Source organism: Tasmannia lanceolata, unplaced genomic scaffold (assembly GCF_043159265.1).
Source record: "Tasmannia lanceolata isolate RefF3 unplaced genomic scaffold, GAP_Taslan_0.1 ptg000008l, whole genome shotgun sequence".
NCBI lineage: Eukaryota > Viridiplantae > Streptophyta > Magnoliopsida > Canellales > Winteraceae > Tasmannia > Tasmannia lanceolata.
This window is the reverse complement of record NW_027518685.1, coordinates 30532701-30548339: the sequence shown is the minus strand read 5'-3', so window position 1 is coordinate 30548339 and position 15639 is coordinate 30532701. Positions and strand designations below refer to the sequence as shown.

The 15639-nt window shown below is 37.5% G+C and overlaps 1 protein-coding gene across 1 annotated transcript in view; it reads left to right on the top strand.

Moving 5' to 3' along the window:
* Nucleotides 1–4066: 4066 nt before the first annotated feature.
* The window catches only part of LOC143885151 (hypersensitive-induced response protein 1), a 38614-nt gene continuing 27041 nt past the window's right edge, over nt 4067–15639 (top strand). Inside the window, exon 1 of the mRNA XM_077389172.1 lies at nt 4067–4091. The gene's annotated coding sequence lies outside the window, so the exon portion shown is untranslated. The remainder of the gene's footprint in view (nt 4092–15639) is intronic.

The window sequence follows — 15639 nt, the reverse complement described above, 5'->3', positions numbered from 1 at the left end:
CTTCAATGTACTTGTTACCTTTTCCTCCAAAAAAAAATTTATTGCTTGCCATAAGTCTGATTAAGCCAGAATACATAATTGAAAATACTTGATGATGCTAGCTCTAGGAAGGACTTACGAGTTCTCACAAGGCATGGTATAGGTTTAGAAAGGATACTAGTATTCAATACCATGCTATGCATGGGTGTAAAATGGTGGGCCTCCGTCAAATGCCTTTACTTATGAGAGAAATTATACGGTGGCCGGCCATGAAGTCCAAGTGTTGGCGGCACGACAAAAGTGACGACAAAAGTACGACAAAAGAACCGCATGTTTGATCCGCACCATGTAAAATCTCTACTTTTGAATATGCATTTTTTCCCTTTCTTTCATGCATCAGGCAGGGAAGGAGGGACTAAAGACTTTGAATGTCTAAATGTCGGTCATTCAAATCAAAGATAGTAGATTGACCCACCAGATCAAGTGTAAAATGCTGGGCCCCACCCATGCTATTCTTAGATATAAATATGGGCTCTACCCCTTCAAAACATGGTGTACGGAAAATATTTTCCAGAAAAAACTTTTCCCGAAAAAGGTGAATAACAGTCGGAGAGAAACATGCTTAGTATATATGACTAGTATTCCAGGCCCATGCTATGCATGGGTCTAAAATGGTGGGAGCTCAATTTAAGACAATGAGGTGGCGAACCCTAATTCCGAAAGGAAAAGAAGAAACAGAAAAAAAAAATTGAAAATCAGCCCGTCAAAACTCAAGATGAAAAATGGGAAAATCTTAAAATAAAAAAAAAAAAAAAAAAAACCGTACCCAATATTTGAATGTAAAAATAAAATAAAAACATGGGATCACTTCATTAGAAAAGTTGTTAAAAGTGTTAAATTGATTAATTAGATCATATCCAAAAAAAATGTAAACATATATTAGTAGTCGAATTTGAAAGATATTGAGAATGAGATCGAGAGAGACATACATAAAAACAGTAAACAATAGGAGAAATTTACAATACCTCAAATCGGATGAAGTGGGCAAGACACTGCCGATATTCACTTGTAAAGGTCAGTTGAAGTACATGAATCTGCCACACATTCTTTTAATAGCACAGAGAATTCATTCATTTTGAAAAGTTAAAGAGAAAACCATGTTGGGCAGTAAATCCATGTTGCAAATTTTAATCATGAAGCAGTCAAACAGATTTCTATAAAGTAACTCTTTATGCAATCCATTTGCATTTTTTTTTGTGTTCGGAAAAAATAATTACAAAAAATGAAGACAGAAGGGTGTTTGTTCGAGAAGTCTACAAATTTCATCTGATATTATAGATACATAGATGGATTATAGATAGATAGATAGATAGATTATGGATAGATAGAAGATAAGAAACATTAGGACACCTTCTTCTGAGAATTTTATTTAAATGAAGGTAGGACATATAATACGGCGCTTGGAAGAGAGACTTAATTAATCTCACGTCCGGGGAGATAACCTCAAGAACAACAGAAGTATAGGGGAAGGAGAAGATTATTTTTCATTCATTGATATCGTCAAAATGAGAATTACATGCTTAATAAAAGATCTCTTCTACATCACTTTTCTACTAAAAGAGAATCCTGATAAAGCTAAATAAAGAAATAGCTAATAATAATGAAGATTCTTACTAAATCTCTAAGTATTAAATAATTATTATATAGTAACTAATAGATATTATTAGAGGATTAAATAGTAACTAGCAGATTATTGCTAATTATTAAATAAGATCGTATCAATATATTAGGAAACTCATGGTTCGATTTAAAATGGATCTTGACTTAGACACATGAAGTAGGCTCTAGCGAACACTTAGAATCCAATCCGACCGCTAATGAGATCGATTTGAACGGATCGTGACTAAGAGATAGGTGGATCGGATCCTAAGTGGATATGTTGACACCCCTACTTTGGGGGAATTGTGATAACCTTTGACAACTGATGAACAATAAAAGACAAGGTGAGTTAGTGTAATGGTTATAACATGGTAGTGTGGATATCAATAGCCTTTTGGTAAAATGACAAGAAAACTCCTCTTGAGTCTTGACCCACTTTGAGGAAAGGGTAGGTCCTCCTTTGTGTGCAAAAAACACACAATCTCGGGAATAAAAATCTTCGTTGATTTATGAAAAGCTAGGCACATATTATTTTATAAAAAAAACTCCTAATCTAGATTTATCCTTATCGCTAAGACTCCTATCTATACTAAATATCTAGAGAGCAAATTTAAAAGGATCAATTACTGTTGCATGCTGGAGAGTTGAAAAAATGACGAGAAAATGTTGAGTTTTGAAAAAACACTAACAAATGCTACTTTATTAAAAGAAATGTTGCTAGGGACGAAAATACCCCTCAACTTACTTTAATCTTTCTCTTCTTGGTTTTACCATTTTACTCTTTTACTTGCAGGTTTTACACTCTTTCATTTCTAGGTTTTACTCCAACGCATTTTTTGTGAAACGACGAGATTTTCCGGCGATAGAAGCGTTCTTCTCCGACGAAACATCTCATTTCTCTGGCAGCAGATGCTCCTTTGTCCTGAGGGATTCTGAAGATCAACAACTATGCCTTTCTTGAAAGCCAAGAGCACCGATCTATCAGTGTTTATATTGTCATGTGAGCAGAGGAATAAAATAGAATGGGAAGATGAGAAGGAGAAATTGGATTATGGACATGTTGAGAAACCCCATTTGATAATTTTTTGTTGTGTTACTGTGGCTAATGGAAAACTCCACTACCTCTCTTAACTTCTAAACTTGTAAAAGAGATGCTATGGCAAAGTCATATGTTCTTCATTTTCGTGCTATCCAATGGACATCAAATGATTAGTTATTTTCAGAGATCTCCCCCTCTTCTTCTCAACGCAAAAACAGGTACTCGAAGCCAAAATTTACTTGGTCGAAGTGAAAAATGTGTTTCCTGTAACATTCGCCGTTGTGTTTTTCACTTCGACTAAAGTTTTTTAGGCTTCGAATAACTAGTTTTTTTGCTTCGACTAACATGTTTTTGGTTGCGACTAAAACTTTTAAATTCCAGTAACATCTGGAACTTTTTTCGTCTTTAACTAATATATTTTAGCTTCGAGAAATATTTGTTGGCTTCGACTATCTTTTTTTTTTTTGCTTCGACTATTATTTTTTGGATTCGACTATCATTTTTGGCTTGGAGTAACTTTTTTTTTGGCTTCAACTAGCATTTTTTGGGCTTCGACTATCATTTTTGCCTAATTTACATTTTGCTTCGAGTACCATTTTGGCTTCCATTACCCTTTTGCTTAGTGAAAGCTCTTTGGGCAACTGATTTTGGCTATAGCCACTAGAAAAGGGGAAATACTTACAAAGATAATGAGATTTTGGATATTTGGAGGAAGAAAAAGAAAATGAGAAAGGGGCGTCTCTAGAGAACTCCTTCTAACCTCTCAAGACAAATGAGCATATGCCGAAAAAATGAAGATGTTTCGCCGGAGAATAAGGCTTTTATCGCCGGAGAAGAAGGCTTTTATCGCCGGAGAAGATAAAGTGTAAAAACAAAGAAGAGAAAGATAAAGTAAGGTTAGAGGTATTTTCGTCCTAAAAAGTTCTTTTTTAATAAAGTAGCATTTGTTAGTGTTTTTTCAAAACTCAACATTTTATCGTCATTTTTTCAACTCTCCAGCATGTAACAGTAATTGATCCAATTTAAAAAAGGGAAATGTTGTCAGCACTACTGTATTTTGATGAGGACAATCCTCACTTTATTAAAAGTACGGTATGGCCCGCACCATAGGATGATCCAAACCGCCCATTAGATGGGCCACAACCTAAATAGGTTGTGCCTTTATGCAAACCGTCGATTGTGCTGTGGCCCATCTAATGGACGGTTTGGATCATCCTATGGTGCGAGCCATACCGTACTTTTAATAAAGTGAGGAGTGCCCTCATCAAAATACAGTAGTGCTGATAACATTTCCCTTAAAAACATGACAAATATCTTGGGACCCATTTAGTCACATAACTTGAGAGGAAACTGTGTCCTTATTATTCCGTTTCACAGACAAAATCAAAACAAGAGAGAACTACAACAGAGAAAGGTGAGTTAATGGCACTCTTCTCTTTTAATTGGTTTTTTTTTTTTCCTGCTTGAAAGTTGACTAGAGAATCGACATGGGTTTTGGTTTATTGGAATGTAGTTATCGAAACGACAATATAAAAATATGCTTCTTGGATCTTTTATGTTACAGAGAGGTGCAAAAACATCTTAGGGTTTTCTTTTTTTTTTCCTTACTTCATTTTCTTTTTTTAATGATACAGCCTAAGAAAGACTTTTCTTGAAATAGGACCCATTACTGGTGGGTTTTTTTCTTTTCTATTTTTCTATCTGATGGATAAGGTTTCTTATATCTTACAATTTTTTGATCGGATGTTTAGGTTTTATCTTGTAGATTAGAATTTAGGGAGAAGTAGAAGAAGAATAGGAGAAAAGAAGAGGAATAGAGGAAGGAGAAGAAACCTCCAGAGGGGAGAAGCCAATCAATCTTTATTCATCCAAAGTTAAATCTCTACTATTTAAGGCCTATTTTTAGGCAACTGAAATACAATTCCATGGAAAATAATTGAATTCCCTAAGGGCCCATTTGGATACCTCATATATTGTATTTGGATTTGGAATTGAGTTTTGAATACAAAATGAATAGATCCGGCAGCTCATGTTGAGAGAGACAGAGAGAGAGAGAGAGAGAGAGAGAGAGAGGGGGGGGGGGGGGGTCCTATTGGAGGGGAGAGGTTGAGGAGCAAAGAGGGTGAAGGAACTGCCAGATCTGTGGATTTTCAATTTCTTATTTGCATAGCTTATTTGGAAATCTGATTTTTCTCACTGTCAGTTGCTGAATTGGAAATCCAAGAATTTGATCGGATCCAAATTAAAATGCAAAAAGGGCTGCAAATGTGAGAAATCCAAATCAGAATCTTCTCTGCATCCAAACGGGCCCTAATTCTAAATAACATGGAAAATAAAATCCTAGAAACTAAATGACATAGAAAACTAAAAACATGTAAATAAATACTAATGGTCAAATATGCGACTTATTTGGCCTACTATCTACATCACAGTCATAGTTTGCGATAGACTTGCGAGCAAATCTTCCATGTTTATTTTTAGGATCCTGTAAGAGGCCTCATACATAACTTCTTGTAAACTTGAATAAGCATTAAGTTGTTTCCTCGCTGGTAGACCAGATAACTTACCTTTTGTAGTTTATTTGAGTATGTCTGGATGATTACTTTCAAGACATTTTTCTGATTATCATTAATCACAAATGTTCTCATTTAACTAAACCTCAAAATCTCCAGAAAGCACACCCTAAGTTCCTAGAAAAATGTTATTCAGAAAATAGAGCTGCAGGAAAAAATCACTCTTTTATTCCAAAAAATGTTGATTACCTCTTAGTTATTGAATGAGCTAAAACAACCCTTACATGACCATTATCGATTTATCCCACTACTTTGGCAAAGACGTGGTGAGAATTTCCAAGCAACGTATTCTGACAACAAAATATCCGTTGGACGCACTACAATTTGTTGACACTTTGTTGAGCTCCTGAAATTAGTGGACACTTTGTTGAACACCATGTTAGCTAATTTTTGGAAGTTCTCGTTACCCATGAGAATGAAATTTTCTAACCTCAGGTACCCCTTCCAACGTCACTTTACAACATTGCCGCTGCCTAGCACAAGTGCCATTTCATTTTATTTGAAATTCTATTGCTCATGGGGTGATCTTGGTTCTAGATAAATTCATTGTGACTATTTGTTCAGGCGTGTCTTATGACTTGGAATGTGATACCCAAACCTTGGTTCCGACGGCAGGTGAAAGAACTTTATAAAAAGAGGAGCTGGACACACTGGTCGATCCTTACCTAGATGGGAACTATTTGAAAGCCGAGGTGGAGCAGCTGATCCAGATCGCACTGTTCTGCACTCAAGACTCCCCAAAGGACCGTCTGAGAATGTTAGAGGTGGTGAAATTTCTTGAAGGCGATAGTTTGGGGATTAATAATGCTTGGTGGTCACTTTGTAATCCAGTTGACCCTTTTATGCAGTCATGCTTCCCCAATGAGCCTGTGTTGTACAGCGATGTAACTATCCCCAGAGCCGTGTCTTCCGGATCATTTCATTTCTCATCGTCGTTTGGATTTGAAAAACTGCTCCCAGGACCATCTGATAATGTTGGAGGTGATGAGGGTGTTTGAAGGTGGTGCTAAGGCTTGGCAGGTGATGAAGTCAACTTAGTATCTCCTTCTAATATCTCAAATATGGAATTAGTATGATCTAAACGTAGACATGTTGCCTAGAAAATAATCAAACATTTTGGTACAATACATGCATTTGCTTAATAAAATCATGACTGTTTTCACTACCCACATTTTTTTCATTTTATTATCATCAAGCATTTGTCTCGGCCATTAATTTTCCATTTCTGTTACATACGCAAACCTTGATTCAGAGACAGAACTGAAGACAGTGGGAAGCTTCTTCTGGATGGGAATGGCAGTCCATGCCTATGGTTCGACGATTGATATATAGATGCATGAATGTGACACTGACATTGGATTGCAAACTTTTCGCTTCGTTGGGTGTTTATGGTCTCTGGTGCAATTGTATTTTAGTGGGAATGGGATGGTTGGGTTTGTTCATAAGTACAGTTTAGTTTGCTCCTTCTCACATGGTTTCATTCACATAATATTTATCTTCTAATTAGTTTTCTCTGGAGTTTCTTTCGGAATTTAACAGACCATAGCAGTCAGTCACATTCAAATAATTTATCTTCTAATTAGGATCTGATCCTTGTTCATGAGTCCATTCAAATAATTTGGATTGCACCTTATCATGGTAGTGACAAGAGCTTTAAAAATGAAAACTTAGGAAAATACTATCCATGCCATTTTTTAGATTGTAGTGTAGAACTAATTCAAAATTTTCTTGGAGGATTTACCTGTCAATTTGCTCAATCCTGACTGAGCATTTTAGACTTTTCGTTATGGAAAGAATAAGAAAGTCAACCTTTTTCCTTACTGGCTCTACATGCTTATGATGTGTACTTCAAGAATGTTGGAAATTAATCTTGACCACTAGATCATGATCATCTATCCACTTGATTTCTTGGTTTGGAAGATTCTTGACCACATTGGAAATCTCCTTTGTGGCATTTAATGGCCTAGGGACTATGTTTTGTGTTTTGGAATTGTGCTAGTTATTTACTTTTCATGTGATAGTGTGTTAGTGGTACTTAGGGAAGCTAAGATTAGTTAAGTCTTATTAAATTCGGATTTGGAATGTAGGTTATGTTTTAGACTATGTATCTTCTTCATTTGTAAGTTCTTTAAGTGAAATTGGAAGGGTTTTGAGTAGTACAACAACTTGGGTTATTTTCTTTGTGCTTTTGATATCAAGAGAGCAATCTTCTTCTCTTGAAACTCATCTTCTCCCTCCAACCTCGTTGGTTTTATTCCAACAAAGTGGTATCAAAGCATAGGTTGAAGGTTGATCATGGCTTCCAATATGTTGCAACCTCAACTTCCTCGATTCAATGGCAAGAACTACAACCAATGGAGTATCCAAATGAAGGTTTTGTATGGATCTCAAGATCTATGGGATATTGTTGAGACCGACGTTGAAGAACCGGAGGATCAAACGGCTCTCACTCCACAACAACTCAATGAGTTGAGGGACAATAGAAAGAAAGACAAGAAGGCTTTGTTCTTTATCTATCAAGCGGTAGATGAAGTCATCTTTGAACGAATTTCATCGGTGACTACGGCAAAAGAAGCATGGGATACACTCTATACATCGTACAAAGGAGAAGACAAAGTAAAGTTGGTAAGATTACAAACCCTTAGATGTGAGTTTGATGCATTAAGGATGAAAGATTCGGAATCGGTTGAAGATTTTTTCAATCGTGTTATTTCTCTTGTGAATCAATTGAGAGTAAACGGTGAAGATATTCAAGATCAAAGGATAGTAGAGAAAATCCTTAGAAGTTTGACTCGAAAATTTGAGTATATTGTTGTTGCAATTGAAGAATCAAAGGATCTTGCTTCTTTATCCATAGAAAGTTTGTTGGGATCACTCCAATCCCATGAACTACGAATGAAGCAATTTGATTCTTCTCCTCTAGAACAAGCTTTTCAAACTCAAGTCTCTTTTAGGGGAGGCTCTAGAGGAAGAGGAAGAGGAAGAGGAAGAATTTTTTTTCGTGGAAGGGGGAGAAATGGTGGAGAAAGAAATCAAGAATATGAAAAAGATGAAGGTGGTTCTTCTACAAGAGGAAGAGGGAGAGGAAGACCTCTATCCCAAATTCAATGCTATCATTGTCAAAAGTTTGGTCATACAATGAAGTATTGTAGAAAGAAGATTGCGGAAGAAAGCAAGAAAGACTCCACCTTCATGCATGAGAAAGAAGAAAGTAAAGAAGAAGACACACTTTTTCTTGCTTGTAATGTGCAAGAAGTGGCTCTTGAAGAGACGTGGTATATTGATAGTGGTTGTAGTAACCACATGACCGGCAACAAAGGCGTATTTGTAAAGTTGGATGAATCTCTCCAAAGTGAAGTTCGAACGGGTGATGACAAGAGGCTTTCCGTAAGGGGAAGTGGTGATATTCTTGTTCAAACAAAGAAAGGCGTCAAGCGCATCTCCAATGTTTTTTACGTTCCCGGTCTAAAGCACAATCTCTTTAGTGTTGGGCAACTTCTAATGAAAGGGCACGATGTTCATTTCAAGGAAGATGTATGTGAAATCAAAGACAAGAATCATGTTCTCATAGCCAAGGTGAGAATGACTCAAAACAAGATGTTTCCTCTAAAGTTTCAAAGTGAAGCTTTTCCTTGCTTCAACACTATTGTCAAAGATATGTCATGGCTATGGCATCTTCGCTATGGGCACTTGAGCTTTAGCACTTTATCTCTCATGAATAAGAAGCATATGGTGAGAGGCATGCCGAATATCGACTGCCAAGATCAAGTGTGTGAAGGATGTGCACTTGGAAAGCATCAAAGAGACTCTTTTCCCAGTGGAAAGGCATGGAGGGCATCAAATCCTCTTGAGCTAGTGCATTCGGATTTATGCGGGCCTATGCAAACAACATCAATTGGAGGTAATCGATATTTTCTCACCTTCATTGATGATTATAGTAGAAAGACATGGCTTTATTTTCTTAAAGAAAAATCGGAAGTCTTTGGATGCTTTAAAACTTTCAAGAGCTTGGTTGAAAAGCAAAGTGGTTTCATGTTGAAAACTTTGCGTTCCGATAGAGGTGGTGAATATGTTTCTCATGACTTTGAGAATTTCTTGAAAGAGAATGGGATTCGGCATCAACTTACCACTCGGTACACACCTCAACAAAACGGGGTTGCCGAAAGGAAGAATCGGACGATTATGGAATTGGCTAGAAGTATGTTGAAAGCTAAAGGGATGCCTAATATGTTTTGGGCGGAAGCCGTTGCATGTGCTATTTATCTCTTGAATCGGGCATCATCAAAAAGTGTTCAAGGTATGACTCCTCAAGAAGCTTGGAGTGGTCATAAGCCTTGTGTTTCTCACTTGAGAATTTTTGGTAGTATTGCCTACTCTCATTTGCCGGATGAAACAAGAAGAAAGTTGGATGATAAATCTGAAATATGTCTCCTTGTTGGATATAGTGAAAGTTCAAAAGCGTACAAGTTGTTCAATCCCATGACTAAGAAGATTGTCATAAGTAGGGATGTGAAGTTCAATGAAGAAGAATGTTGGAATTGGAATCAAAGTGAGAAGAAGAAAGAAGTTTTGGTAGATATGGATGAAAGCAAAGATATTCATGATGGTGGAATTGAAGAAAATGAAGAGGATGTGGCTCCTACTATCACTCCATATTCTTCTCCATCTTCTTCGGCTCCATCATCTTCATCGTCTTCAACAAGCCCTGACTCTCCTCCAAGGAAGACGAAAAGCATAAGAGAAATTTATGAAAAGTCTAGAAGAATTACCGATGAAGAGTTGGCAAATTTTGCTTTGTTTGCCGATGCCGATCCGATTAGTTTTGAGGAAGCATGTCAAGAAGAAAAGTGGAAGCAAGCAATGAATCAAGAAATGTGTTCAATCCAAAGGAACAATACTTGGGAGCTAACGGAGCTTCCAAATGGGCAAAAGACTATCGGTGTGAAGTGGGTTTACAAGACAAAGTTGAATGCAAGTGGTGAAGTTGAAAAGTATAAAGCTCGCTTAGTAGTAAAAGGCTACAAGCAAAGGTATGGCATTGATTACAAAGAAGTGTTTGCTCCCGTTGCTCGTCTTGAGACAATTCGTATGGTTCTAGCTTTGGCGGCACAAAATAGTTGGAAGGTTTATCAAATGGATGTCAAATCGGCATTCTTAAATGGGTTTCTTGAAGAGGAGGTGTATGTTGATCAACCTCCCGGTTATGTGAAGAAAGGTGAAGAAAGCAAAGTGTGCCGATTGAAGAAGGCTTTATATGGCTTGAAACAAGCACCAAGGGCATGGTATAGTCGCATTGACGGATATTTCATGAAGAATGGTTTTAAAAGGTGTCCTTATGAACACACCCTCTACATCAAAGAGAACACTAAAGGTGAGCTTTTGATTGTTTGCTTATATGTTGATGATTTAATTTTTACCGGCAATAGTTCAAGTATGTGTGAAGAATTCAAAAGAAATATGATGCAAGAATTTGAGATGACCGACATGGGTCTTCTCCATTTCTTTCTTGGTATTGAGGTCAACCAAAGAGAGGATGGAATTTTTATTTCTCAAAAGAAGTATGCAAAGGATTTGCTAAAAAGGTTTAGAATCGAAGGTGCTACACATATTAGCACACCTATGGAAGTTGGTTTGAAACTATGCAAGAATGAGGATGAGAAAGGAGTTGATGCAACTCTTTATAGAAGTCTTGTCGGTAGTCTCATGTACTTGACGGCTACAAGACCGGATCTTATGTTTGCGGTGAGTATGTTTAGTAGATTTATGGAATCACCAAAAAGAAGTCATTGGGAAGCCGGTAAAAGAATCCTAAGGTATGTAAGTGGAACGGTTGATCATGGGATACGTTATGGAAGAGTTAAAGAATCAAGTTTGATTGGTTATTGTGATAGTGATTGGGGCGGAAGTGTTGATGATAGCAAGAGTACTTCCGGCTATGTTTTTAACATTGGTTCGGGTGCAATTTCTTGGGCATCAAAGAAGCAATCGGTTGTTGCTCTTTCTACGGCGGAAGCGGAGTACATTTCATTATCTTCGCGAGTTGTCAATGTCTTTGGCTACGATGGATATTAGAAGAACTCAAACATCCTCAAGAATGTGGTACACATTTATTTTGTGATAATAGTTCGGCTATTTCACTCACAAAGAATCCAGTTTTTCATGGCAAAAGCAAGCACATAAGGATCAAGTATCATTTCATTCGAGACTTGGTAAATGGTGGAGTTGTCAACGTTCGTTTTTGCAAGACTCAAGATCAAGTTGCCGATATTTTTACAAAGGCTTTGAAGACCAATACATTCATCAAGATGAAGGCAAAACTCGATATTGTAGTGGTCTAGCTTAAGGGGGGCTGTTGGAAATTAATCTTGACCACTAGATCATGATCATCTATCCACTTGATTTCTTGGTTTGGAAGATTCTTGACCACATTGGAAATCTCCTTTGTGGCATTTAATGGCCTAGGGACTATGTTTTGTGTTTTGGAATTGTGCTAGTTATTTACTTTTCATGTGATAGTGTGTTAGTGGTACTTAGGGAAGCTAAGATTAGTTAAGTCTTATTAAATTCGGATTTGGAATGTAGGTTATGTTTTAGACTATGTATCTTCTTCATTTGTAAGTTCTTTAAGTGAAATTGGAAGGGTTTTGAGTAGTACAACAACTTGGGTTATTTTCTTTGTGCTTTTGATATCAAGAGAACAATTTTCTTCTCTTGAAACTCATCTTCTCCCTCCAACCTCGTTGGTTTTATTCCAACAAAGAAAACCCATTTAAGATTTAATACGAACACCCTCTAGAGCCCTTTGCTTAATATATTTTATATTTGCCTTAATCATCATCTTGAGTTCTCAATTTAGTAGGCAATGACCTTAATTTTTACTTAAGCTCCCACTACGGGTTTTCAACTTTGCAGATCCCTATCTCCCCATAGAAAGACTTGACAGTGTTTGCTCTGGGAAGGACTTGGGACCGGCAATGGCAATGGCACTGGCACTGGCACTTAAGGCATGGGAAAGTTTAGAAAGAAATGATATACTGAGAAATTATATGATGGCCGCCCTTTATATGTAAAGGGCGGAGAGAGAAAATATCCACCACGTTGATTTTTGATCAACCTAAAAGTCAAAAAAGGTAATTTTTGATCAACCTAAAAGTTAAAAAAGGAGGTTTGACCTGGATAAAAAATCAAGGGGGATAGTTTGATCTCTCTCTCTCTGCCCTATACGTGGGACGGTCGGCCACCATATAAAAACTCTACTCTGATATACATACGCTCAAAACTCATTGAGCTAGTTATTTTTTTGTTTTCTTTTTCTTTTGCACCCCCTTTCCCAAGAAAATTTGGTTTGAAAAAAGAAAAGGCTCCAGTTTTGTGGCTCAAAAGATTTACAAATGATTTTAATTTTTAGAGTCAAATTTGGGTGAGCATGGCTCATCAATTTTATAAGGGATTTTTTAGGGCGGCAATATCTCGGGTCGGGTCGGGTTTTTTTATGTTGACACAATTGTTTAAGGAAAACTCTTGTTTGGCAAGGCAACTCAACTCATAAAATAGAAAACTCAAGCATGGCAAACTCTTTAGGAGAAATTATATGGTGCAAGGGCTTACTGTAAGCCCAATGGTTTCCACCTTGGCATTCCCATCTTATTTTGATGATTCCAATACACAAGTGATTTATGATCACTAATGTGTTTGATTGTCTAAGTTGTAGATCACATTGGTGCTAAGACAACATTGCTTGGATTGAGGCCAAGAAGATCTCATTGGACCACATCATGAAGGCCAAAGACATCGAAGTCCAAGACAAATGAAGACTTGAAGAATCCATTGAAGATCAAGTTATATTAGATTGTATTAAGATCCAATCCTAGTTTAGGATTTTGAAAGGCATAATTACGTAAATAAACACACACCCTAAATATATAAATGATTGTCCTTGTGGTGTTCCAACACCTTGGAACCCTCATAGCAATCCCAACTTGGTGTTAAGTTGGAAGCCTAAAAACAAGAAATGAAAATCTACTAAAATAGGCTTCTCGGAACTCCAAGAAATTCTCGGAACTCCGAGAAATATTCTCGGAACTCCGAGAAATGGTCCAGTAGACTTTTTTTCAACTTCTGTTTGTATTCCCGGAACTCCGAGATTTTTTCTCGGAACTCCGAGAACACTACAACGATCGGATTTTTAGCCGTTGCGATTTTTTCAGGAATTACAACAATGCCATTGAACGGTCATATTTGATTTTTCCTATATATATGGGCATTCCAAACATCCCAATAATCAATCCTAACACTCTTAAACTCCATTTGAACATCCAAAGAGTGAATCAAACTTGATTATGCCTCTCATCCTCTAAAGCTTAGGATTTGGATCATAGGCTAAATGTGTACATCTTCTACAATTCTTGTAAACCCTTCAGAGGGATTTTTTGTTCTTTCTTTCTTATCAAGAACCTTGTATCGGGCGAGTGTTCGGAGAAGCGTAGCCCACTCTCCGTGGTAAAGATTGCCACCAAGGTTAAAGGTAATCGGAATTTGTAATCGGCACCGATCTTCGCCGAAGTTAAGAAGATCACATAGTGAAGCCATCAACGGGTTTGGTTGGTGGAGTGGAGTAGGCCTCGCGTTTGGAGGACCGAACGACTTTAAATCTCGGGTGCAATCTCTCTTGCTCTTGCTCTTGCTCTTTATTTGTATTTGCATTTTAGATTTAACTTGCGTGCTTGAATTTTATTGTTGATCTCTTAATTTCCAAAATTGGGTTTGAGTTTTCAAAAGAGTTAAAACTTGTTAGAAACCTAATTAATTTTCACTCCTCATAGTTGCCGTACTCGGGACCACCCTTGGAATTTCACTTACAACAATAAGGCCTTTTGTACGGTGGAAGTACCACCCTTGACTTTTGATCCAACAGCAGCTCCTCAAAAAGCTCAAAAAGTGAGCTGCTATTGGATCAAATCAAGGGTGGTACCCCTACCGTTTTGTTGTAAGCCCTTTCACCATATAAAATCTCCATTGACTAATAAATGGTCCAAAGAGAATAAATTGATTCATTACCAAATGAAAATGAATATACTCATACTAGATAAACAACAAACTATTTAGTGCATTAATTATTTAGTTGAAACTTGAAACCCTAGAGCTAAAGGGGGGAAACGAACAGAAGATGGAAAGAATCCCTGTAATTGCGTGCGTGCTTGAGTTTTACTTTTAAGTTTTCACTTTTAAAGTAACAAAGTTTTAGAAAAAAAAATACATACTATAACTTAAGTAACCCGGGTCGGGTCGGGTCGGGCCCCTTAAAACCCGGCTCGACCCGAGATTCATGCGAACTTTTAGATCGTAGACCCAGCTCGACCCGAAACCTGAGAAACATGAACCCAACCCAAGCTATTTTCGGGTTGGGTCGATGCGGGTCGGGTAAAACCCGACCCAAGTTGCAGCCCTAGGATTTTTGCAATTAGTCCCTCCTTTGCAAAGTTATTGCTTGACGGTCCTTAAGAGAGAGAGTTGTGGGTAATTTTGTCATTTTCAAATTTTTAATGGAAGAAAGTAATGACAGTTTGTTTTTGGGAGTGGGCCACAACGGACCACACTATAGGATGATCCAAACCGTCAATGTGATGGGCCACACCGTAAATAGGTTGTGCTCAAAATATCATTTCTATAGGATGATCTCAACCCTCCGATCTATAGAGAACTGCATATTATGGAAATATCTATAGATCGGAGGGCTAGGATCATCCTATGGAAATGATTTTTGGGGAATGACCTATTTACGTTGTGTTCCATTAGATGGACGGTTTGGATCATCCTATGATGTGCTTCGTACAGTAAATTTTGAAAAATACGGGATTATAAGGGCATACACCATATAAAATCTCAGTTTGTAAATGGTGTAAGCATGTATCGTACAGTATTTTTTTTCCCCAAAAGTACTATACCACCTAGGGCTGGATTTTCCAACCCTGAGGGCGGGTCATGGTTCATTTTTTTAGACCCTGACTCAGGTCAGGTCGGGTTATGGGTTAACGCCTCGGGTACCTTGACCCGACCCAACCCGACCCTAAGTTTTCTATTATAGAATTGAACCATCTATGCATGTTTCTTTTGCTAATGTTTTCTATTATCTTGGATTGATGTTTCTTTAGATTATTATTATTAATTGTCTTTGTTGCCCGTCATGTTGTTGAATTCATATTATCTTATTTTGTTCACTTTCTCTATTTATTGATCATTTTGTTCTATATGATAAGTGGTTGCTTTATTTTTGGCACTCTTAACAAGTTAACAGGTATTTGCACTAGGGTCAATTAGGGCCGGCCCGGCCCGGCCTTGCCCAATCAGGGCCAATCAGGGCGGGCCAGGGCCAGCACTGAGCCCTGTAGG